This window comes from Ambystoma mexicanum, chromosome 4p (assembly GCF_040938575.1).
Source record: "Ambystoma mexicanum isolate Mex_15411 chromosome 4p, UKY_AmexF1_1, whole genome shotgun sequence".
NCBI classification, from domain to species: Eukaryota; Metazoa; Chordata; class Amphibia; order Caudata; family Ambystomatidae; genus Ambystoma; species Ambystoma mexicanum.
In genome coordinates, this window is record NC_090927.1 from 1,082,597,083 (window position 1) to 1,082,622,942 (window position 25,860).

Here is a 25,860-nt window from a genome sequence, read left to right on the forward strand (position 1 = left end):
TGGTAAGCACAATCGTTCTACAATAACTGTTTAAACTATTTATTGATAGTGTGTCGGGAGACGCCTACCTGGCACCCTTTTCCCTTCAACAATGACAGGGAAGGTCACGAGGAAAAACAAAGTTTACAACTTGAAAAAATGTAAACCGTATGACTTAACATCTGGTGTCCTAAAGAATAAAAATGGCGAGGGGTTCGGTGGAGAAGTACCTCCCGGTAACATGAGACTTAGGTCTGTCAACCAGGGAGGGGCCCAGCTGGGCAAAGAGGGCCCTCAAAACAAAATCACTGCCTTCTTTCACCAGGAAGCTGAGTCCGATTTAGCCACCGGGGCGAGTGTAGCAACAGTGATGGTGGCGGACTGGCCCCATAATCAGGCCTCCGGTATTGAAGGAGTCGGAGATCCACACTAAGAGAGTTATTGTATCTATAACAACGCTCTTCTTGAACTATGCTACGCCCTACAAAATCATACCCAGTGGCCAGCATCAGGGTCACATATAGGGGCAGCTACGGTCTCTGCTGATTATAATTGATGCCTCTCAAAGATTATCAGGGAGCCCTATTTTGATCTTTGAAACTGATTGTGTTCATATGTCGTCTGCTGCGGGGATGGCTCACTACATCCCTTTTCCGAGTAATTACGGCGATTCCTGAAAAGCTTGCACCTCTATCGACCATGGGGTCCTGCACTTTGCCCTGAAGACGTTATTAAGACTATGTAGATGTAGCCATGAGGACTTAAGAAAACAGGACAGCTTACTAGCAAAGATGACAGGATAAATAGAGCTTAAGTCATCTGACCTGCCTCGAAGGAGGAGCGTTCGGAGTGCTTCTTCAGCTTCTGTTGTCAATCCTTTGACGAACAAGCAAGAAGGATACAACGTTCCAGTACTTACTGTCGAGGTGCAGTCTCCTCTGGATTTCTTCACCACATGGAAAGATAGGCGGCGTGCAAAGCGCCTACAGGTCAAGATAGTACGAAAAATGGGTTAACACCACCAGAGGTGGGAAAGACCAATTATCCGCTCAACTCTACAACTAAGTCAACCTTATGTAATAAGTAAAAGAAACGGAGGAAAGGGGAGGCGAGGAGGTGAAAAAGAAAAGCTAAGTCTGTGCATACGCTCACAAGCTGGCTGTTTGAGGGTAAAGAGAGCAATGTTGGTAACCAGGAGCGTTTATCTTCAGTAGAAGAGAACTATTTCATGGACCGCTTGTGTAAACTGTCACAGGTCTCTGGCGTGCTGTCATCAAGAGAACCGGAGGTAGTCGCCTTGATGTACAAAAAAGATGCTGTAGGTGTAGGATTAATACGTGCATCTAAAGTATCTCTGAATTACAAAGGGTTTACACTGGATAAGACAGTTTTAGTGCCTCATCTCCCAGTGAAATGTGCCCAGTGTAAGTGTAAGCAGTCCCATATCCGAGTGGTTACGCATATACCTTCAGAGCAGGGTCCACGTGAATTTGATAATATGCGAGGGTGGCAGAAAAGTGTTCTTCCGATTACGGGTGATTGTATTAAGTGAAATTGTAAGGTTATTAGTTGGAACACCAGAGCCCACGCTCATCTTTTGTCTAGCTGCGGCTCTCCTGGCTTCCTCCACCACCCAGGCATTTTTGCTCTTCAGGAGACAATGTTGGTGGGTGTGAGTAACATCGATGATTGCTGCATACATCAAATGTCTTCTAAGAAAGGTGCGTTGGGTCGCCTAGTGGTGGATTGAATGTTGGTGTGAAAATGAATAGAAATCCTCAATGATTGTGCCGGTGGACCCTGGGGGCAATGTTTTGGCAGTGGAGGTCACGATTACCAACTCAGGAGGGTGTTACCACTTATTGACTTTTAACATTTATGATTGTCCTGGCATTGTTGTTGATGCTGACATTTTGGATTACATTGAAGCCACCTTGTCACTCTGGCTGACCCACACAGCCACTGAGATAGTGATACAGTGTGGGGACTGGAATGCTTCATGTGTGGATAATGTTGAGCCTCCTTAGTACAAAAATGTGTCGGGAAGTGTGTTATCAGTAGTATGCTGTCTAACTTTCGTGGGATCCAATGGCTGGGATTTCTAAGGGATTGGGACCTGGCAATCCTCAACGGTCGCATCACAGGTGACAATCCAGGTGGGCTCATTTGGGTAGGTGGACGTAAAAGGGCTACTATTGATTACATTGCCGATAATAATGCATTATTTGAACGTGTTAAGGACCTTTGGGGTTTAGTGACCATGGAATGTTCATTGGAGCAGGTTGAGTCGAATAGTCCTAAATGTGATCATGTTTCCATAAACTATGCAGGTAACCAGTAAAGTTGGTCCAGAAGGCATGTCGATAAAATGGGTTCAAGCCTGTTTGAGGGAGACATGGGCAGGACTCTATCCTCTCTATGTGCAGCTAGTGAGATTGAGGGTTGGCTCCATTACTGGGCTTTTAATCCCTTAAATGCTAACGAGGAATATGTTTGTCCTTTTCTGCATAGATTTGCATAATAGCCTGGCACTTAAGGTGGGGTGAACACCAGCGCCGGAGGGTCCGGGGGCTGGTGAACAGCACGTTAAACCTTTTGATATTAACATTTGTAACGCTAAACGCAAGATGCGGAGAGATGTGCGTAGGGCTGTGAACATGCTTGGATCCGCTAGCGGTGCAGCTGCAGTAACAAATGGGATTAAAAGGGATAATCATAAATGTTTACTGTGCTATAAGTGATCTATTAGGAAGGGTAAATGGCAGCATTTTGTGAGAACAATGTGCAGTCGTAACACCCGTGCAATCTGGCAAATCTTGTCCTCTGCTAAAGGGCGAAAGGCTAAAAGTCTGATCAATCCAATTTCCTCAGAGACCTGGATGAGTGTTATAACTTCCACTAAATTTGATGACGCCCAAATTGATTTGTATGGTGGGAAGGATGTGCGTCCTTGGGAATTGAAGATGGAGCCTGAGGAGATAGCGGAGGCAATAAACAAACTGAAAAGGTTCAAGGGCCCCCGGTCTTAATGGTCTTGCCAACGTGATTCTTAAAAGAGACTCGGCTAACTAGGCTCACATCTTGTGTCATTTGTTTATGAAGGTTTGCGAACAACGTAAGATTCCTCCCTCATGGCAAAAGATGGTTTTGATCCTGGTTCACAAGAAAGGGAGTCGCTTGTGCATTGAGAATTATAGACTGCTGTCATTATTAGATGTGAGGGGAAAAATCTTTGCATCCCTTGTTTTGAAAGAACTACAGAAGTGGTATGATGTATGATGTTTTGTACCCTTTCCGAGCGTCTTTCGGTACATAATATCAGAGCAGTTGACTCTCTGATACATGGGACTCGGGGGAAAGACTACGGCTCGAACAGTCCCTCCCGGTACATTACTTTTGTGGACTTTAAAGCCGCCTTTTTATCTCATGAACAGGGACATCCTATGGGAAAAACTACAAAGGTTGGGTTGCCCCACCTTGGTTATTACAGATAATCATTGAGCTGCATAGTAATAACAAAGCTTGTGTACGCCTGACTGATTCGGGCAGCGTTTTAGAACTTGTGCCAGTCAATAGGGGAGTCAAACAAGGTTGTGCTATTGTTCAACTTATATCTAGTGCACTTACCCAGGCGTTTGAGACGAAAGGCTAGCTCTCCTCCAAGATTGGGAGACTCACAGTTACCAGCCATATTACATGTCAACGATTGGGTGCTGTTCAACCAAATGTCTTCTGTTATTTCGAATATGGTTAATGAATTATGTGCTGCAGAAAACAAGCTGTTAATACATTTAGAAAAAACAAAAGTCATGGTGGTATCTGGCAAGAAAACCAATAGGCCATTATTGAAGACTGTGCTAGGCGAATCGGAATATGTTGGCCGCTATCCTTATCTTGGTTTGGAGATGGGATTGATGGGACATATAAGTATAATATCGAGATGAAAACTAGGAAAGCCAAGGTTATTATTGCACAGACGTATTTAAATTCTCTGTTGAGAATGCTGGTTATTCTTTTGAATGTGTCGTAACGATTTATAAGCCATGTTACTGCCCAATGATTCTATATGGCTTGACGCCCTTAGTATGGGTTACCTTACTTAGTTAAATAGTCTCGAGGGGGCCTTCTGGCAGAAGTGCTTGAGATTGCCTCAATCGTTCCTCATGAAGTACCTCAGAGTCAAACTGGGGCTCATTTTCTTGCGTGGAATGGCACTAAGAAGAAGGGGGAGGTAGACATTGAATCGGTCCCTGTTGCCCGCTGCTGGATACACTGGGTGAGCACCAGGAGCTCGAAAGGTTTCGTAGAAGGAAAACCTTCAAAGTTTTGAATGTGGGACTGTATGAAACTATAGGCTGGACTCATAATCTAGCCATGAGTTCGAGCTATGTAGCTACCAAACTGGGGTTTGATTAGAAACTTGAGAACTGGGATCGGGCCAACAATTATATACACCTATCAGGTCTCAAATCATATTCGGCAGTAACTTTTGTGACACGCCAATTCAAGAAGGCCCAACCTTATTTACGCATATGTCTCGACCCGTCAGTCAGACGATTGGTGTTATTATTATGAACTAACCAATTGCCTCTGTTAGCTGTGTGGGGGGCAAAGCTCAAACTAGCCCGCGACAAATGTTTCTGCTTCATATGTAAATTAAAGCACTACTTAGAAACTGACAAACATGTTTTTACAGAGTGTACAGAACGAGCCTCAGTCTATATGTGTATGTTGGGTCATCTGGTACACAATTATGAGGCTATTAAATCTGCTGCCTTTTGGCACTATTGCCTTAATTCAAGGCTTACCTCTGTCCATATGGCCTTATACCGCTTATGGTGTATAATAGAGAAGAGGTTAACCTTAGGCGGAGATATGGTTCAGTGATCAGTGGCCATAGTTAGCTGTTGGCAGAGTAAACTTGGATTGTAACGTAACATTTATTTTAAGTTCATTTTATTGATTAAAAATGGTTTATAACTGTGTAAACAGTTTTAGTATGTTTATATTATTGAAGTGTATTCGGTTTTTGATTGTTGCAATGTATATGAACTGTCTATGAAATGTGTGAAAAGTTCTAACTAAACTAAAACACAATAAATAGTCATCATTATCATTGTATTAGAGTACAGATAGGGAGAAATTGCATATAAGGAGAGACACAGGGCTTGTAGGTGTTGTTTGGTTATTTGCCCACCCATTGACTGCCAGTGGCCATGCTCATCCCTATGGCTATTTCCAGCCACTTCCTGTACGCCCAAAACACATCATCCTGGGATCTTTTTGAGCTAATGTTATCATGCTTTAAAATCAAACTTAGCACTCGAAGTGCCTGCCAGGGTGTTGTCAAATCATTCTTCTGAGAGCTGATGGTTTAAGTGGTGCTGTAAATGCACTACTGCTGTAATAAAAACTGTCTTAACCAGGTCTGCCTTCACCCACTCGATTTAGAAGCACTATGCGTGTCCTTCACTGAAGGCCTGTTAAAAACAAACATTGGCAAAGCCAACAGTTTTGACATACGTATAAGTATTAGGCATTTTCCAGGCACTGCTATTAGATGTCCAGGTACTCACACCATTTTGCACCTGCTACCTTCAAAGGGCAGTTAATACCATTACGGTACTGTCTGGCAAATGCCTTTCTTATACCTACACAAAAGCCCAAACTGTTGCCATTGCTAATGGTTGTTTAGATGCCTTCATTGACCAAAACTGATAAACATTTTGTTTGCTACAGCTGCTCGCATGGAGGAACAAGTATTTGTGAAAGTTGCATAACAATCACAGACGGGATTTCCCCTGCTGAGGGCTTGTGAAAATGAACTGTAAAGCTCTTCCTCTAAAGTTACATCACAGCCAGGCACATTAGGCTACCCCCTGTGGCCTTCGCTGTCATTTCTATGAGTAGTGTCATTTTCCTATAATTGACACTATTGGGGGTAAGGCAATATGCTTGGGAAGGCAACCTTTTTGCCATACATTGGGGAACGGTTTGGGTTTAATGAGAATGAAGCCACAGCTGTTTTCTCCATAGGTGTTATTACTGACACTTGAACTATCAACCAGAATTCTAAAACATTCACACAAATGTAAATATTGCACACAAAAGTGCAAAACAAATGACTGACGTTTTGAATGGCTTTCAATCAGCTGGAATGTTACATGATTCATGTTATATGCAATGAAAAAGGAGAAGGGATTCCCAGTGGCTTTTTCATGTAATACTTTTTTTCGTTACAGTATCAAAAAGTACACAGTCTCATACCACATCTAGGTGTATTTACATTTTTGTTTAATAGTGAATTGCAGTGAACTCTTTTTGATAATAAACGGTCAAACTTCAAATTTCTGCAGAGAAAATGTACACTGTAGCACTGGGTACAGAGCATAGTTGTGCATACTGGAAATGGACTGTACTACACTGCAACAACAAAACAAACCACACATAGACTCGCACAACAGCACACGATGACTACCAACCGTAAAACACCCCAAGCCCAGCCACCGGTCTTACCAGGCTGAGGCTGCCAACAGCACATCACTGCTCTCTTGCACTTTTCCAGCTTATACCCACTGACTCACCCCCCATCCTTCCCTTTTTCAGAGCCACCAGAGCGCCAGGGGACCACTCCGGTGGTGATAGTGCACGGTACAAATATCCTTTAACATTAACATCCAAGCAAGCCGGTCTTCTCCTTGCGGAGCCCAGGAAGTAATGGTACAGCATCCTAAAGTTGTTTATTGCGCTTCAAACTCTTGGTTCTCAGGATGATCCATGCATTTCCAAATAATTTGATTTGATTTGATACTTTTGTAAATGCGCGAACTGAGCAGAATTTACTGCATATGAGCGCAGGTGAAGGTTTTTTTTTCATGAACACCAGAGACTCACACCAATGCTGTGTAAGCCTCAAGCTGCAGCCACATTTAAGATGATTTAATGAAAAAGAAACGTTTGTAATGCCTTCCCACAGTGCAAGAGTGAGATGCGAAGGCACTGTGTTCCAAAGCTTGGGACATAGAGTGAGAACTGTCTGTCTCCCCTGGTAACACACTGGGAGGCCGCGGGACCACCAGGAGGAACGTATCCACAGAACGGAGCATGCGGAGCAGCTGTTACCTCGTCAGTTGATCTGCCCGATATGATGGCGCCCAGTTGTGCTGGTGAACAATGCAATGAGCGGCGCGATGCAGGAATATGCGCAGTCTTAGATACTTTGAAGATGAGCATCACTGCTGCATTGGGCACCCTTTCGAGGCGAGAAGCAGATCTATGGGGAATTCCCGCCAACATCCCGTTCCTATAGTACAATTTGGGGTTCACCCATGCCTCCACCTAGTGGTGCTGTGCTTGTGCTTGAAGCTTTGTGTGTGGCTGTGGAAGGTGTTCGTTTCATAGTAGGAAGCAGTTGCGTCAATCCTCCTAGAAGGATAATGCGGGTCCGGTGTCAGGTTGTGAGACATGTGGTGGACGTGTGTTTTTTATCGTACTAGTGAGTGTGGTGTGTGGCCACCGGAGATGAGCTTGCATCGTGACGCTGGGAACGTGTCACTCTGGACCCTGCATGCATGATTGGCAGGAGGGTGTCCTGCTGTGATCTTAGGACGTGCAGAGTGAGCGATGGGCTTCCCGCTTGATGCTTTTTGACTTTCCGATGGATAACCATGCCTCAAGCTACCATAATCAGAGAAAGCAGAGGCTGTGGTGAATGGTATACGTTCAAAGGCTTTGCCCAGAGTAGCAAGGACACATATCAAGGCAATATTAGGTTCTGCCAAAAAGGAGGGCATTAGTTATTTCCCAGCTAATCCATCCCACCCATCTTCTAACAGAAACCCGAGACAAAGGGCTGGCCAAAAATGGCATAAGATGCCCTTTACAGGATCCAGGTACATCCCATTACATTCAAACAAACCAAAAGAGACTGCAGGGAATTTGATGAAGCAGCAGGAAGGTTTCCCCTGGTAGTACCAACCGTAGAAAATAACAAACCTTCTGGACTGCTGATGCAGGCAGCTTAGATAGAACTCAAAAAAGAAAACTTAATCAACTTTGGAAAAATGTATTCATCAATTATAAATGAGATAATCACTAACAAGTTTAAACTGAGATTACTGTTTCACAAATCCATTAAAAAAAAATTTACATCACAAATGACACAGAATTGCACACTTTAAAAACTTTACAGTAAAACGACCTTAAAGTGCAGAAATAAAGTGTTTCTGTGCTCGCTAAACATATACCTGTAAACATCACAACTCTCAATATGCAAACAATGCAGCCTTACAATGTATCTTGTACAGGCCTAGCTCTACTTTGTGTGTCCAACATGTTTCGATCCTTGAGTTCAGACTTAATCCGGGGAACTTCATCAGGAGCTGTAGTTCTTTCGACCGACTCAGGCACCTTAATGTGTACTTGGTTGATTTTGCTACTGGCAAATGCCTTGGTTTACCAGCCACCAAATGCTCTATGCTGCTTTGAGACATACAACGTAATGCCCCACCTGTGGGGTCAGACGTGTCTACTGCAGCTGGGAAGTGTTGCACACGCTTAACCCTTCTGTTAGTAATTTGAACCAGACCAGCCATGTTAATGTCCGGCTTTACCTTATAGGCCCCTTTTAATCAGCCTTACACCGTGGAGAGGTACACAGCCATTTGATTGTAGCCATCCTGTACTTTCTGTGAAAACAAACCAGCGAACATGATTTTGGGTAGTTTATCTACTAAACCTTTTATCATTAATCTCCTTGTTGTACTAGCTACTTAGGCCATTGCTGGCTAGCTATTCCCATGTTACCCCAGGCACAGCTGTAAGAATACGCTGTATCACAATGTACTGTTTCTGTCACTTACCAAGTTTAAATCTTAGTGTGTTGTCACATCACTTACTTAGACATTTCACTGCACCGTGCCAGCGACGTCCCAACCTTCTGGAGGCCCGCTCAGTGCGGCGATGTTGAGATGTTCTACTGTAATCATTACCTGAGGGCCCCATAACAAATGTGTCATGTTCCTATTAGGCTTAAAAGCGCACAGGGGTCCCTATTCGGTGCTCTATGGGGGCCTACTTACTAATGTTTTGGGCTCACGGGTGTCCTATTCTCCGTTCGCTCATTAACATTAAATCACATTTCAGAAAATCATCTACCACTTGTTCTGCTTCCTGGAAATGTCCACAGGCTTTGTTTGGTAGCTTCAAGTCCTTTCACCATGTTGTGTCTACATTTTTGGGAGCAATGGCGTGACTCACTCAGGGCCTACTTCTGTAGACTAACGGGTTTTAATTTAATTAAAAATAGAGTTTTGCAAAACCTTGTAGGATTATCGATATAGGAAAAGAGGAAGTCTTCATAAAAATGCCTGGACCAAGCGTGCCTTGATCCTCTTGATTTATACGGAGTATTCACTTGGTTAAGACATTTAATTATTTAATCACACCAGTAGCTAGTTAATAGCTGCATTTCGGACATTACCTTTCCGAAGACAGCTCAGAAAGCATGGAGCTTGCGCAAAGAGAGCCAGCAGGGCGTGTTTTGGGTGGGGAGGGGGTAGTGGGTGGTGGAAGTCGGTGTGACTGTGGCCATAGGGATTAGCATGGCCATGGGCATCACGGGTGGGCAAAAGTCGAAACAAGAGCCACAGGCTGTCTGTTCCTCATCCCATCCCTCTCCTATCTTCACTTTCCATGACCATAGTTTTGGATTACAGGCAGCACTTACAAACACTTACAAGCAGCGAAGCAGCGAAACCTAAAATAAATTGCAAAGAGGAGCCATCTTGCAAGTGGTAGGTGGGGCAAAGTGCTCCACCGTCACCCGCTTGCTCGAAATAAAACGTACCTATGAAAAACAACTGAAAAATGGAAACGTACATCACGGAAATGGGTTAACACTTTCTTTTTGTTAAATTCATGATTTAGCTATTCCTGTCACACTGACGTCGGTGACCTATGCGAGAGACAAACGATTTAGGAGGCAGGGGTAGGGCGGTTGATTACATTGAAAAAAGTTTGTCTCAATCTACAGCACTGCATGGGCCAGCACAACCTCACATTGTCTCGCCACAGCACCGAATTAGACACATACACGGAATCCGCCATTTTGGGCGATCTGCAAGTAGATGAATGGGAGCCCTAACAAAGCAGGACACAGCAATCTGCAGGGCCAGCTGTTCACAGCACACTCCTGGTTGGTGCTGGGCTGCAACGAGGGGCTGTGAAGATAGCCGAACACTGGCTCAAGCCTGTCAGGCGTCATTTTGCCTTCAAATCGCAGTCCTGAGAAATTACTGGAAAAGCTGTCGGGAAAAGGAAGGCCGCATCTTCTTCTTCTTTTTTTTTTTACGTTAGTTTGTGTTTTCAAGTAGCTTGTCGTGCCTGCTTTCAGCTCGCCATGCCAAGCACGTCTTCTCGTTGAACCCGCTGAAAGATTGGATGGTTCGCAATCTATTTTAATTAGAACGCAGAAATGAGGGCTTCTTGTCTAATAGCTGTCAAGCGTTGGCAAGGGTACTAACCTCACCTGCCAGTCTCTCTGGGTTATTTTGGAACAGTTACAGTGGCGCAGTTATTCAGGCAGAAACAGGGGGAATGAATCGACCACGTCCCTCGTGCTTGCTTTCTGTCCTCGTTTGTCAATAACATGTGATGACAGTCAGTAAGGGGATATAAAACAGCTCAAATAACATCGCCCAAAAATATTACTTCTGAGGTTCAAGGAAGCCACTTAAGCCTTAATGCGGGCGGAGGGGTGACTGGAATAAAATTCCCAGGCATCAGGTGCCTGTAAGCCCGACTTAATTTACCGACTGAAGCGAGGCTGTTATGCGCTAGGCATTTCATGTCTGGGAATTCCCGTCAACCCAGTTGCAAAGGCTTTTAGCACCCATGGGGCAGGCCTACCAAAATATCAGAGGGAGCACTGTGGGGCCAACTCCTGTGTCCAAACTCCATGGCACGGGCATGGCAACATGGCTAGGCTGTTGGACGCCATTTTGGCTTAGAGTGGCGTGCGGCTGCGTGTGGTGGGCAGTTCGAATACTGAAGCAAGATGGAGGAGGGGGTATGAAGCCCATCTCGGGAGTAAATGGTAAGGCAGGTCAGGGTGCGGGAAGGAGGTGCAGCGTTGGGTGACATTGAGATCAGTGACGAGGGGGATAACCTGGGCTGCACCCATTAGCCTTCTGCGTGGGCGGGCAGGGCGTTAAAGGGAACTCTGAGCAAATGCTGGATAATAGTGCCCAGAAATTGCTCAGAATCCTCGTTTCTAATTGATAGAGCCAATCAGAAGGTTTCAATGAGGGTTCTGATAAATGAATACGAGTGGGAGAGTAACTCCCTAATCCAGCTATTTGCTAACCGAGGCATGTTAAATAACCTCCTTGGAGTATTCCTAGCTCACCAATAGGTAAAGTAGGGCAAGAACAAGACTTCACCACTGAGAAGAGGGCTGGGGAAAGCAGGAATCACAATCCCAAGGAAATGATGAATGGACGTAAGGTCCGAATTGGGCTCATAAAAGTAGTCATTTATTAATAGGAACTACAGAGTGATTTAGAGTGAACACCACAGAAAGTCTGTTAAAAATAGACAATAGCATGCATCAATAAGCGGGAGAAAAAAAAGTATACATTCTATGAATTATCTCAATGGGCTTTTTCTTTTTACCAAGATAGAGGTACAGCAATTCACTCCAGTAGATGCATCCTGAAGTTGGCTCCACATCTTCAGACATGATCTTTGTGACCCTTCAGGCAAAACCTCCACCTGAGAGACGGTGCATCTAAAGGTTGGATCAAATTACACAACAACCAGATCCATGTTGTGGGCTTCTGGTGGTCATGTCTGTACGTGTGTGATTTTAGGCACCCAAGACTCTTAAGCAGTGGAGGGTCACAAGCAGAGTCTATTGAGGGCTCCACAGACAGGGATAGGCTCAGAGCCACAAGGATACGTCTTTGCACATAATATGAAGACTGCAATGTCACTACAAGGTGCCAAATAATTTAATTCATGCATATATTTCTTTCTTGTTTTAGTGCAATTCAAGAATTATTTTCAACATGGTCAAACTATGCACAATGAGTGAGGGGACGAGATTCGGGTGGGTGTGCTGGTAATAGAGAGACTAGAAACATGAGTGTTGGATGGATAGATGGATGGTCAATGTGAGAGAGAAGGTTGGGGGTGACTGTTGGCTTGATGGGTGGATGGATAGATGGATTGATGGATGCATCGGGGAATGAGATAATGAGTGATGGATGAATGGACTTGTGAGTAAGAGCGAGTGATGGATTTATTTGTGAGTGATACGATGATGGATATATGAATAGACTGTTGAATGAGAAGGCGAGAGCAGTCGGAACGTGTTGGATGGATGGATTGGTGACTGAAAGGACAAGTGAGTGGATGAGTGTTGGACAAATGGATGCATCCATAGCCTGTGGCCCAAATTGTGCCCAGCTCGGCAGGGCTTTATAATTACCCCTGAGAGAAAGTTAGAAATAAAGACACATAAACTATGGTGCAGGGAAAAAACGTTGTGCATTGTGTATGTAGTGTTTGTGTTCTGTTTACATGAATGCACTTTCCTGGACTAAAAAATCCAGCTTGTCTTGCGGCTGGACAGAAAGTGGAAGAAAAAAAAAACAGAGCTCTGCTGCCCAAGAGTGGACTTGGCAGGGGAGAGTACATGTTCCAAAACAAGACAATTACAGGAAAAAATAAAAATAAAATGTTGAAGAGAGAGAAGCGAGGAGGTAGTGAATCCAGCCTGAGCCGCACCTCCAAGCCCTAATACATTTTTGACAACCGGGTCCAATGTGTGGGAATACCTGATGTCTACCGTGGGCCATGGCTGTGTTAAGGCGGTCCCAAAATCCCAAATAGACCCAGAGGAATCAGAGTCCGTCCAAACCAGACTCAATGATGGAGTAGACAAAGTGCACAGCAAAATCGAGCTTTATTATCAACACAAAGTCACGAGAGGCATACAAGCATTCAAATATCGCTACTCTCAACATGATATTCAAAATCAATTGCTTAAGTACTACAAACATGTCATCAATTACATCATAATATATCTGTTTATAAAACCTATGGGGAATGGTGAAAGGTTAGTGAGTTTGGCTACATATAGCTTCTACAGGGGTTAAACATTTTAGTGTGTTACAAGTATCTGATGGCTCCACCTGGAACCACCCCTATAGTGATAGAGGTTAAGCTTCATCATCTTCACGGCAAGGGGTTGATTTGCATTCTACTTAATGGGTGGTATAACACTAAGGGTTCTGATAGATTGACTGTCTGCTAACCAGCCTCAGACATTTGACAGGTCATCAAGATATAAGCAACACATTGAGTAGTGGGAGAGATGCCCATGGACCGTTCTTACTCCAATTAAAAGGTACCATCCCTCATTCTCAGGCCATGACACTGGGTAATCCCTTTGTACTTGGCCCTGTGTGGCGCCTTATGTCTTTGTGTGATTTTAGGGAATATCACAGGTGCCATATCTGTGAGTGCTTCTAATGAATAGTCAGTGTTCTCCAATTATGGATCACGTGTGATGGGGCAGTGATTGGAATAGATTTACCCCTTATTTACTGAGGATTTAGCCAATATTGAGGTGTGTGTTGTGTTTTCTCTTGCCACTGGGGACACTCTTGAGTTATTCTTCATGGGGATTTTTGGCTTACTGTTTTACTGCATTTGGCTAACAAAGGCTTGCTGTGCTCTTATAAACTTTAATTAATCTGGGATTATACTGCTTGCGTCTTGGGATTTGCTATTTCATGCCTTCGTTCTGCAGTTCCAATCCTCCCTTATATCACGCTAACCTTGGAACTAGTTGCCAGCTACTGTCTGAGATCTGCATGGATGTGTGTATCTGTGGATTTAGCCTTTTGAGTTTTGCCAAGGTCGTAAGGCCTATGTTCATTCAAAGACATGCTGCAGCTTCCATGGTTAAGAAGATGGCTGCCCAATCATACCCTTGCTTCTCTGCTAGTGAGCTATTTTCGCGTATCATTCATGCTGCATTCACTTTATACATGGCAATGTTAGTGTTCTTCGTGTCTTGTGGATGCTATGTTAAATTTCTTCATGTCTAAATGCATATTTTACCTATTGTATGTGTTCTTCATGTGGAATGCCTTTTTTCTATGTGTCTAATGCATGCTCTTCTACAGTTACAACATTAATTTGAATGCTTTTGCCATCTTCAGCTCACATTGTCCCCATTCCCTGCTGTACCTGGTAGGGATAAGGGTGGAACGGTTGTCTCAGAGAGTAATGTCTCTCACCTTTGCAGTATTGGTGTGGAGGAGTGGCAGACGCTATTCATCTGCCTCCCAACAGCTACATGCCTGGAGCAGCCCAGGCACAATTAGGGCTAGATAGGACAGGGCCAAGCAGTGAACCCCCCAGACCGTTTGTGTGGGGCTGCCTGGGGGAGAAGGAGGCACCACGCAAGCCCAGCAGCATGGTACGAGCAGCTGAACTGTGACGGACCCCGTGGTCAGGGGGGGCAGGCCATGAAGAAAACAAGTCCTACCCGGAAATGTATGCCAGGTGTGGCCTGGAAGTTGAATATGAGGAGAAGGCTGGGAAGTCTGCGTCGCCACATCAGGGAGAGTGGTAAAGGAAAACACTGAGCTGCTATCGTGGCACAGGGGAAGAGAAGTGCTAGGCTGGCCAGGTCCTGACAGCCCAGGTGATGCATCAGCTGGAGTGCTGGGGTGTGCGCAGACTGCCCCTTAGCCATGCTGACGCAATTAAACAGAGTTTACAGCTGTGATGTTGGCAGTGTCCCCATGCCAATGAGGATGCCACCTGAAGAATGAAAGGTCCCGGGCCTGCTTCAGTGAGAATGAGCACCCCCATCCCCAGGTCAAGGGCTTGCTCAAGAAAATATGAAAATACTGCGGGCCATCTTGGTGATGACGGTGGTCCCTACGTGGGCCGGCTTGAAAACACTGTTTTTGAGGTGTTGACCATGCTGTGAGATTGGGTGGCCCCACAAGGTGGACAGGGCCACCCTGAAGAAAAACGGATGAGATGGGACCCACAGACTGGGGAAGGGAAAGCCACATTATCCATCAAGGGTGCAGACCCCAACCACCAAACACAGCACACAACATGTACTGAAAAGTGGTGGCTGACTGCAGCAGCCACCCCATATGTTGTTTAGCAAATGTTTATATCGGAGTGTGTGTGTGTGTGTGTGTGTGCGTGTGTGTGCGTGCATGTGTGTGTGTGTGTGTGTGTGTTAATGTATATTTAATTTATGTGGGTATGTTTGGATCACAGTCTTAGTGAAAGGTATTGGAGGTGGTAGGCATGTAGATATGCAGATGGTAAAATTGGTTATTAGTTTAGATAAGGGGAGGGGATAGGGAAAATAGGGTGTTGTGTGCTGTGGACTGAGGGAGGTAAGGGAAGTGGCGGCCTTCCAGGAGCTAGCTAGGGGGTGGGACCACCCATGGGAACCATCTACTGGCTGCCCTCTATAATGGGTCGTGCCAGGAAATGGTTACGGGTTTGTCCCATCAGGTCCACCATTTGGGTCCCTGTGTCCCCGCTATAGGAGGGTAGGCTTTATGGGAAGATCTCACAGAGGGAACTCACTACAGGGGAACATGGAAGATGGTGTTGTTGACAAGAGGAAATGTTTAGGAAATGGTTAATAAGAAATGATGTATGAGGTTTTAAAAATAAAAAGGGGTTGTGTTGACGAGGAGAGGAAATTACTGACGGGCCCATTGGTCAGTACTCACTCTCGAAAACTAGTAATGCATGATAGCTGCACCATGTGAGGACAGAGTGCAGGATTCACATACTCCAGCAAGCTTCAATAATCAGGACTCAGTAAATTGGCAAAGGGAAGTCCGTTTAATGATACATACATCAGCAGATGGAAATCAGCAGCATCACGAACACCTGCCTAACCCCGACTTCCTCGAACTTTAGTCAAACAGCCTCTTTTATGGGCAAAATCCGTCATCATTGACGTCTAATTCTACAAAAAATCATCATGCAATATAATTGGTTGGGAAAGGTAACTTAAGTATAGGTGCTATATCTGTATATGGAAATAACGCAAGTGAATTGGATAACTCTTATCGGGTGGGCGTCTACGCCCTTCCCTCTACAACACATGTGATTGACGTCACTACAAGTCCGACGTCTCATTGGTTATAGTGTCTATAGGACCCTAGATTACATGGTCCCTTGTGATTGGGCAAGTTACATCTCTAAACATAAATCTCCATTTTAATTAGCAGCATGCAGAGTAGACACCCAGGTGCCTAGTGTCCCAAAATTCACCCTTCCTTCCTTCCATCAATCAGTGTTTTAGGGCTATGTGTCAATTAGTTGGCTGGGTATGGCCTCGGATCTGTAGTCTCTTATCAGGAAAAGTTATGGCACCCTCGGGTTCTGGATGACATCAGGTGGTGGTACATCTTCGCACTTGACTGGTCACGTGCTGGTCCACCGTGAATCTGCTTCAGTTTCCAACCTTTTGTGCATTTAATTCTTTGTGCGCTTGGCCACCTGCATGGGCCTCTCTTATCTTGACCTTCACGGGCGGGCTGGTATTCTCTGTAGTTGGAGTCTCGTGAGCTCATGCTCACCTCCCCTTCTCTGGTTGACCTCGATCCCCCCGGCATAAGCCTCTCTTTGTTGAGTTTCGATTCCGCTCCTTCTCTGGTCTTTGCTGGGTTTCTAAACTCGGGCTGTCAGGCCTTTGGCCGCCTGGGTACATTTCTGCCTTCACAACATGGAGTCGCACGTGTACATTGTGCAGTATTGAGGTAGATATATGGTTGGCGCTTGCCGTTCTATTCTTCTACTAAGCATTGTAGGCAGTATCGATTTCTTAGCATCTTGTGTTTCAAGCTTGTTTACACACATTCAACAGGGCGGTTGCTTCCATCTTGTATCATGGCACCATTCTCTTACGTTTTAACAGTGTCTCTCTCCTGCATCCATTATCATTATCCTTGCAGTTACTAGTACTGGCATACGTGCTTTCAGCAGCCAATTCTGTTTGTTCTCGGGGCTGCTGGGGCCCTTGGTTTATTTTCATTGGCCTTCCATTAAGGATTTAGGGGTCTCCTCGTGGACCGTGTGCAGGTATTCCACACTTTGCATCAGTGGCCGGTAAGGCTGTATAATAGGGTACCGTGCTGCACAGGGTTGTTGCGTTATGGCTGCTTCAACCGGTATTGATCTCCTTATGTACATGGGGCAGAGTCCCAGTGCGGCTCTCTGTTGGTTCATTTGCTCCTCATACGTCACGTACTTCGGCGAGTACCTTACTGGCAACTAGCAATGGGGGGGGCAGGGGTGCAGGTCATATCTGGGACCTCCTCTACAGTTGCCTTTGCAATCCATAAAAATCCACCTTGGTGTCTGTGTCTCATGAATGAATATGGTAAGGACTCAAGGTGTAGCCCATCTCCTGTCTTAATAACAATTGTTTTTTAAGGGGATGCAGTACCCGTTCCTATCCAGCTGGTCTGATGGGTGGCGGTGGCTGGTTCCAATAGCATCAGTTCCTGGCCTGGGGTTGGGAAAGCGCAATCCCTGCCAAAGCTAGGCCAGAAGACAGGGGCTACCATGCATGGCCTGATGGATGGATTGGTAAGTGAGAGTTTATGATGGTTTTACATTTTCAGGCTGAAAGCTACTAGCCATAACTAAGAGTCACTCGGTCGCATGTGTGCACAAATGGCACTGCATAGCACAGTTCTCTGCATCCACATACATCTTTACACACCTAGAGGAAATCTCTATTCGCTAGTGGCAAGTGTACATTTGTGATGGATTGTGTGAAATGAGATTCATGCATGGATTGGCAAGTGAGAAAGTGAGCACAGGGATATGTGGTGAGTGATATTGTGCAAGAGTGAATGCTAGGCTGTTGTATGGATGGGCTGGTGAGTGAGAAAATTAGGCTGAGGAATGCATAGATTGGTGAGTGAGAGTGAAAAGATGAACGTTGGATAAATGTATGGATGGAATGGTGAAAGGGTGAGTTTGTGAGTGTTGGTGTATTAGATGGATAAATTAGTGGAAGTGAGATGGTGAGTGTTTGATGGATGGATTGGTGAGTGATACAGAACGTGAGTAGAACGTTGAGTGTTCGATGGAGGGATTGGTGAATGAGAAGGAACATGTTTGATGAATGAGAGAATCAGTGTTGCATAGATTGATTAGTGAGTGAGAGAGAGTGAGTGCAAGTGTTGGATGGAGGGTTTGTAGGTGGAGGGATATTATTAATGAAGTACACATCCTGAAGAGAATGGGAACTGGAGCTGGTGGGATATCATTACTGAGAGCCATCACACGAAGAGAGTGAGGTCTGCAAGTGGGGGGACATCATTAATGAGGCACATGACGTGGAATGAATGTGGAATTTAGGAGGTGTGACATGCAGAAATAAACAGCTCTCGATAGAATTGTGCATGTATGAGTCCCACCAGGCTTCAGGAAATTGAACCTCTGGTTACAGACAGATACTTTCAACAGGGGAATTACCCCCACTAAGCTGTTGTAGCAGTGCACGTGGCCTTACATGTGATCCCTCTCACATTGCCATTCAGAGATGCAATCAAATCATATGCCACACTGTAACAGCGAGCAAATTAAAAAGCATGTCCAGGACCATTTACTGACTCACCCAAGATATGGATGGAGCTTGCCCTCTTGCCTATCCACCCCACTTCCCCTCCCTTCCCGGCTCACCCGGAGAATGAATAGCTGCATAGAGCTTGGGTCACACTCACATCTTTCACATTTCGATCAGGCTTCTGATGAGAACGGTTATCATCTCTAAGGGGATACGAGGACCCAGGCTTTCCAGGGCCCCAGGTTGTCCAAAGGAAGCCCCCGAAAGTGTTAAACCCAAGACAATAAGAGCTATGCATATGAACAATCTTACACACGCAACCAGGGCCATTGTAAACAGCACTCAATAACAAGCTTCCTCGGAAACATATATCATAGAGATTTTCTTAAAGTACGAGCTGCGACAAAAGTAACAGTTACCATTATCCTTCTGGCCAGCTGCGGAGCAAAGGAAACCACGTCATTCTATAGGATGGAGAGTAAAATAAGAGCAACCGGCTCTTTGATTTTTATTTATCAAGCTTTATTTCGGCACAGGCCATAAAATCAATTTACAAAACACAATCAGCTATAAAAAAAGACATTATATGTATATGTATAAAAAAATCTTTAATATAAGCCATACCATAAAATAGCAAATGCACTCTCAATTTCATGAATCAATATTGGTTCACATAGATAAAAGGTTCTGAGTAAGTAACTTTCTTCAAGTAGGGGATCAAAGGAAAAAAGGAAAAGGATTGTTAAGTCCCAAGCCTCTTAACTAGTATCCACGGATAATAGACGTAAGTAAGCCGGGATACATTTTTTAAATGAAAGCTCAGTCGTATCAGGATGATGGCTACTGCCCAAAAACGATATGCAAAGTGAAGATTCTCAGTGAACTAAACAGAAAGAGTAATTAATAGGCATATGTGCCACAACATTCAATTTGTTTAGAACAGTATTTAATGGCAATTTACTAAAATGTATTCTCAGTTTTGAAATTCGATCTTTGAGAAAGGTAACAAATTAGAAATATACGTCTCTACAGTCATCAGTTTGAACGCGTTAAAACAAATTATTACTGACTAAAGACCCCTCCTTGGCCAATCTCTTATGTTTAAATGAGAATTCATCAAATCCAAAAAAGATTTGATCACTCTCATCTAAAAACTGTAAAAACTGTAAATCAACCCAGACCTAAGAGGGAGAGGAATGTTTAGGTCGATGAAAATGTTTTCATACCAAGAGATGAGTTCCTAATTGGGTTATGCCACAGATCAGATACAATTTTGTGCGAAAGTATAGCTCTGGGGTTTGTTAGTGTTTTGAAAAGAAAAGCTTAGAGGAGGTACACTCAAGAATTTGCAATATAGGTTAAACCTTATAATCAGTGATGGTGGGAGCTGAGGTTGAAAGCCTAAAATATGTTTACAAAACCTATTCTCTAAAATCTATAATTGAAACACATTTTCCCTTCTGTATAGGGGAACACCATATAAGGCAATTACCTTAGGGGGAGCTTCATAGATGTTCAAAATGTAGTCTATCAATTGCACTTTAAACATTCTACAAGAGCATGGCATACCATTGCCTGCGAGATCCTGGCAGCTGTATTATTAAAGTGTTTTAGACCATTTACGTTTTCTGAAAATATTTATCCCAAAAAATCAAAATGGACAACGTTCAGGATAATCTCTCTACCAATTTTAAATGGAAAGGAGATATATCATTTAGCCCCAGGTCCAATTCTCTTTCAAACACATTTCCTGGGATTACTTTTTGAATAGAGGTCTTCCATACATGATCAGTCTATGCAGCGCACAGAGGATACGGGCACTACGGACGGAATTTCTGGCATATGATAGAATAGATACTGATGTTTGGTTCACATTAGGAGCAGGTAGCTCTTGGTTTACAAGGTGCTCATACAGACTGTTTGAATACAAATTAAATGAAAGATGCTGCAGGATGCAACCCCGTATCACACCATGAGTTACCATAAAACCTACAGCATCATTTCACTCATGCAACACAGCCAGTATACTCAGCAGCCCGCTGGGAACACCCACTGAATGTAGAGTTGTCCACAACGCGCATCTCTTAAGATAATGAAAGGATGTGCTAAGACCCATAAAGGTCACATAGATGGGCTTATTTTTAATAAAAAAACAAAGGTGCTTAAAGTAAGATACCAGTTAATACTTTAATGAATTGTATCCAAACCATTTCTAAAACTGAATTGGGTAATATTTAGTGGATCTTTCTCTTTAGCCCAATCCTCTAATTTACTGAAAATATTTTTTTCCAAACAACTTGAAGGAGGACTCCAGAAGTAAGATCAGATGGTATCTATTTGTGAAAGCAAAAAGAAGATATCGAGGCTGAGTACTTTCAAAAGGAAATACATCAAACGCAGGTTACAAAGAAAGATACAGAGATCTTTATTCTATAACTGAACAGATTCAAAGGACAAAGCAACAGACAGCTATCAGGCCCTCAGTACAACACAGCGAACTCCAGCCCTGTTCGGTGTGCTCAGTGAGTGGGGCTGTATATTAGAATAGTTGCACCTTTTATACAGTCCAAAACATGATGTCCAGACCACCTACAAGTGAATACATCACAGATCTAGGGTTCGTGCCGAGTTTGCATCTTAATTTATGCATATATACATTTAGGGGTTATCCGTAATACATTATTCAACAAGTTACAATAGCAACAGTGTGTCTTCGGATTTCTCGTTGAGCCTTCGCACATCTCTTTATACAATGCAGTTAAACAAGTGTTCACATTTCGGTATTTGCCTATATTATGTTTAACTTGTGCTCGCGGATTAGCTTTGTTGGCACAGGTAATCCTCTATACACAGGTCAACGAAGGACAAGGTCTCAGTACATGACCCTAACATTTTGCCTGCAGGCAGGTTACACATTGGCTTGTACACAGAGGTGAAGACGGCCATGTTACATTCGGAATGACATTGTCCACCATCTTGGGACACAGGGTGACTTTGGAGTGGAAATCTAAAATGGCGGATAAACCTAAAATGGCAGCCAGTACAGATTTAAGGTCAGGACCTTGCAACGCAAATGTCCTTGCTGAGCGACTTGGCCTTGGCCAATATATATATACACACGATCTAGAGGGTATAATATGATTTCCCATTCGACAAACCCTCCTTTTGGCCTATGCCAAGTGCTAAACTACTTCCAATCACTTCACGAATAATTCCACGTCTCAATGTCCACACACCCTGAATCACCATCGGACATATCAATTGCCATTAGATCGGTTACCAGAATTTCTTTCAGAACATATTCATTGGAGTTCTTGTCTGGGGCGTATACCTTGTGTCCTAATGTACCCATCGCCTGTGCGCAATATCCACCTAGCATCGAACATATACCAGGAAGACACAGTATACAGCAACAAAGAAACAGCAGGATTCCTAAGATTATCAACAAGACTGAGAGTAGCTTCCAACCCCAAGATCGCAAGAAGTCCCAGAACCAAGCGCTAAGATCCCAGTTTCCCTCGGGAACATGCACTTCTGAACTTAGGACATGCAGATTCTGTATCGCCTTGAAGATAGTTGGGGAGGAATCTGGCACAGAAACGCAGCAAGCGGACCCCACTAATTTACATACCCCTCCACGTTCAGCCAGGATGACCTCTAATGCCATCCGGCTCTGAAGTGCTACTAACCTTATTGCTTTCTGGTCTAGAGTCATATTATAGAGTATGTCAGTGGTCCGGTTGATGGTTCTCTCAAGTACTCTCGCTAGTCTCCTGATATCCTCAGAGTTCATTATTTGTCCCCAAAATGGCACGAAGGATTTCACTACATCTCCCAGAACTTGTGCTGGAGTGTCACCATTCTCGTCCTGCCATGGACGAGCCTTTGAAACCTCTACAGTACTGCTTATGAATACCCTGGGTAACAGGATCCCTAAATAACAAGTTTCCTGCCATTCCCTGGGTAACCATGGAAATGCTACATTACCGCAAACAAAGTAGACAGGTTCGCATACATACAAAGGTCTGTCTTCCCCAGTCAAATTCGCAACGTTGGCGCAACCTTTAAAATCACCTATTGACTGAGTACCATTCCTCTGTATGCAGAAAGAATCTGAATCAGGGCTATGGTCAACAGTGTAAGATGGAGGCGCGGCATCCTTATTGCCTATAGGAGCCATTTTAAAGGAAATCAAAGATTGAAAAGGACTAGACAGTCTTTCAGAAGGCCTAATAGAAGCAACGTTGAGCTTACTCCTATTTGCAAAAAGCGAGCATCCCAAGGGAGTCAAAACACGTTTTTCAAACTGATTCAAATTAGTCCCATCGAAGTTCCCTGAGATGCTATCATTCCAACGACGAAAGAATAGTGCTCTAAGAGAAGCATAACATGCAGTTGTCAAAGGTAAAGGATGAATATACCAACCTAGCTCCTTATCCCTGTGTTGCGGTAAATGCAAGCAAACCCAGCAGTTGGACTTATTAAAGATGGCATGTGTAGCATTCATGATGAATAGCGTATTGTTGTGATATCTCTGTCTATGCTGAGAATCTCTAGGAGATAAAGTGTGCAGATGCACAAAAGGAGTAGAAACAGTAGGTACATTTTCAGTCGGTAACAAATTCTCGAACGGATGTACTTCTTCTAGATACCAAAAGCCTAAAACAATAACTATTATTAAACCAATTAACCTTATCAAAACACAGCAGTACATTTTCGGGGCCCATGTTACTGAGTGATCTGAGAACAACGTGTCGTCACTTCCCGTTGGAAGAGACGTATCAAGAACAAGAGAGGATGCAAGATCCAGAACGACAGCTTACGGAGACAAAACTGTTGGAGAGTGTGGAGGCAAAATGGCTGTTTCCCCAGGACCCACAGGCTCAGGGAGGGTCTCCGACGCACTCTCGATGCTGTTTACTTCTTCGGGATCGTTGGTTGCAGTACTGATGAGGGGTTCTGTTTCTTCTGTATCGTATGGCACTGGGTGTGGAATCTTCTTGGTGTGGGTCGCATGGATCCAATTTTTCCTGCCTGACACCCGCACCGCCGTTTGCGTGACCAGCAGGACTTGGAAGGGGCCCCGTCACTGAGGTGCAAGGCAAGAGGATCACTCGAATACCTTCGTCAGGACCCAGTCACCTGGCTGTATGCTGTGACCAGAGCCCTCGTATCGTACAGGTAAAGCCTCTCGCAACTGTTGATAAATCAAATACAAGTTTTTAGTCAACTGCCTACAGTAATCTGAAAGAAGTACATTTTCTACATTTCGCAGAGAGCGAATTTTTGGAAGATTCCAGATATTGCAGGCCTCCCCATTACCACCTCAAAGGATGAGAGCCCAGTCTTAGTTTGAGGGGTTTTATGCATTGACAACAACAACACGATCAGTAAGGTGCCCAGCCATTTTAGTTTGGTGCTTGCACACGTCTTAGCTAGCTTGTTTTTGATGATGCCGTTGTGTCTTTCTACTAGTCTGGCACTCTGAGCGTGCCTGGCCGAATGGAACCGTTTGTCGATCTGTAATTCCGCGCATATCTGCAGAATTACAGTGGCGACAAAATGTGGACCATTCTCCAACCAGATGACTCTAGGTAGCCTGAACCTCGGGAAATATTCCTTTAACATAGTTTTGCAGTAGTCATGGCTGTAGCCTCTTTAACAGGAAAAGCCTTAACCCATTTGCTAAAAGCACACATGACAACTAACACGTACTTCAAGTTATTACATCGTTCCATTTCAATAAAATCAAAATGTATAACCTCGAAAGGGACAGAAGGGGGACCAAAACTTCCCCTGAGAATTGATGTTCCCTTTCCCACATTATGCTGTAAACAGATCATGTAGTTTTGGACAAAACGTTCAGCTACCTTACAGGTTTTGTCATTTACTCATACATTTTCCAACATCTTGCAGGCACATATATGTGTGGGGCCATGAGCCATAACAACCATCATCATGATGTACGCATCGGGAAGTAGCCATTTTCCTTCAACTTTGTCCACCCAACACCCTTCATCATCAAGTTTCCCCAAGCCCTCAGCCCATTTGTTAGACTCTTCTAATGTGACATCGGCTTGGATATCCCTCACGGAATCGGTACCCTCATCCATAGTACAGGCATTTGTGGCTTACCTTGAAGTATATGTGTCTGAAGAGAGATCAGTGGCAGTCTGTTTAGCTATCTGATCAGCAAAAGCATTCCCTTTTCCTATATCATCTACAATCTTTTGATGCGCTGCGCATTTTACAATAGCCAGCTGAGTACGGAGTGCAAGCGCTGAGAGTAGTCGTACTATCAGAGAGCCATGCTGGATCTTTGTACCATGTGAAGTCAGGAACACTCTTTCTGACCAGAGTCTCCCAAAGTTGTGAACCACCCCAAAGGCATACTGACTGTCAGTATATATATTCACGGTAAGCCTTTCGGAAAGTTCACAAGCTCGTTCAATGCTATAATCTCTTTGGCCTGCGCAGAGTTATGCGTGATTCTCTTGGTTTTCACGACCGTGCTCAACGTAGTGATTGCATAAGCAGCTGTGAATGTACCTTCCGGAAGTTTGAAGCAGGAGCCATCGCACAACAGCTCCCCTTGTGGATTGTTCAAAGGAGTGTCTTTTAGATCAGTTCTATCCTTTGTCTCTTGTTCGGTAGTGTAAAGGCAATCATGTGACTCTTCATCACTGCAAGCAGTACCTTGCGGGAAAGGTAAGAGTTCAGCCGGATTAAGAACACAACACCTCTTATTTTGGATGTGTGGTGCAAACAAGATCAATTCATATCTCGTCAACCGTGCGGAAGTGAGGTGTTGCGTTTGAGTTTTGTTCAATAGAACATCCACAGAGTGAAGTACCATCAGGGTTAAAGCATGGACTAGAACCATTCCCTCACTCTGTTTTACAGACGCACCAGCAGCAGTGACAGCTCGCAAACATCTTGGTAAAGCGCATGCTACAGGATCATGGGCGGAAGAAAAGTAACTGCATGGCCTGCGTTAATACAGCCAAAGCACGTCCATCACATTCATGCACAAACAACACAAAGACCTTTTCATAATTTGGTGTGCCCAAAACCGGTGCTGAGCACAATGCAGTCTTGAGCAAATCAAATGCACGCTGGTGCTCCATATTCCACGGCAATGGTGAAGAAATGCCCTTCTTCGTCAAAGCCAACATCGGCTTAATCGTTAAAGAAAAGTTGGAGATCCACTGCCTACAGTAAGAAGCCATACCTATCAAGGC